At 45.0% G+C, this 1,488-nt stretch overlaps 1 non-coding gene across 1 annotated transcript; it reads right to left on the bottom strand.

The window, feature by feature from the left end:
- Positions 1–1,119: 1,119 nt before the first annotated feature.
- Positions 1,120–1,225, bottom strand: LOC117133171. Its single transcript, XR_004457012.1, has one exon. It is a non-coding gene; the product is annotated as a small nucleolar RNA R71 (small nucleolar RNA).
- Between the last annotated feature and the right edge of the window lie 263 nt (positions 1,226–1,488).

Here is a 1,488-nt window from a genome sequence, read left to right as displayed (position 1 = left end):
CAACACCAGAATAGTAGCCCTGCATCTAATATCATTTCCCACCTAAGTTACATTTATCATTTACTCGCTAGTTACTATTGCTATTTCATTTAAAACATAACAACCTTTAGAATTAATAAACACTAGATTTAATTTTTCCCTAGCTCCTTGTGGATTCGATCCCTAAGTACTACATCTGAACCTCTTTTGATGAGAGTAACACTCCTTAGGGTAATTTGAGTGGTATCAAATTTGGCGCTGTTGCCGGGGAGCTTTGATCGCCATTAGATTTAGTTTTATTAATTCTTATTCTTTTCTTTACCCCCTTTTCTAATAATCTTTCTTTTTCTTGTGTTTTCAGGTGCATGCCCAGCGGTACCAGAAGCAACAAGGAGAAAGATTTGCTGTTCTCAGACGATCCTGCTCATTTGGAACGCGCCATCCGTAGAGGTCAACGTTCCACATCGCTCGACGCAACCACTTCGTCCTCGATCGATACGCACAACCAACCGTCGACCGACACCAGACCGTCATCGTCGATCGATCCCAATCGTTCAACAACGATCGATACTACACCGCGTACTTCGATCGATACCGTGTCGTCAAAAATGGTAAACATTATTATTCTAACTCAGGATGAGAACGGAAACCTGTATGACCAGGCCGGTCATCTGCGTAATGCAACAGGTCAGAAAATAGATGCTCAGGGAACTGTAATCCCTGATGCTGATGCTACAGGAGCTGCTCAACCTGTAGATGAGGACGCTCGATCGAAACCACTGGCCGACTACAATCGCCCAGATGAGTACTATTCCAACAGATCAGCGATTCGACTTCCAGAGATCCAGAAGCAGAATTTCGAGCTAAAGCCTCAATACTACACTCTCGTGTCGCAGATACCCTACTCTGGGTTACCGCACGAGCATCCTGTGGACCATTTGGAACGGTTCGAGGATCTAATCGCTGCCATTCGGATGGAAGGAGTCCCCGAAGATTACCTGTTGTGCAAGATCTTCAGATACACGCTGAATGGAGAAGCGATGCACTGGTTTAGGCAGCAACCCACAGGATCTTTAACATCCTGGAGCGACATCAAGAATGCTTTCTTACAAAATTTCTTCGATGAGGCGCGCGCTGAAGAACTTCGGAACAAAATTTCCACATTCTCGCAGAAGGCTGGAGAGTCCTTCAAAGATGCGTGGATTAGATTTAGGTTTTTCCAGCGAGACTATCCACACCACGGATTTAATGAAGTGCAACTGTTAAGCACTTTCTTCCTAGGTCTCGCCTTACAGTATCAAATGGCTCTTGATACGGCGAGTGAAGGAAACTTCACTACTCGAAATCCGTTGGAAGGTGTGAGACTTATCGAAAACCTTGCTAACAGCAGCAGCACCAAAAATACTGACTCTGAACGGAAGAAGTCTGTAGCCTCTATCGGGAAGGAACAGATGGACGAAGTACGAGCCAAGTTAGATATGGTGCACGAGCTTCTTAGGAAGCAAGTAT

This window comes from Brassica rapa, chromosome A03, assembly GCF_000309985.2.
Source record: "Brassica rapa cultivar Chiifu-401-42 chromosome A03, CAAS_Brap_v3.01, whole genome shotgun sequence".
NCBI classification, from domain to species: domain Eukaryota; kingdom Viridiplantae; phylum Streptophyta; class Magnoliopsida; order Brassicales; family Brassicaceae; genus Brassica; species Brassica rapa.
This window is presented reverse-complemented; position numbering and strand designations above follow the sequence as displayed.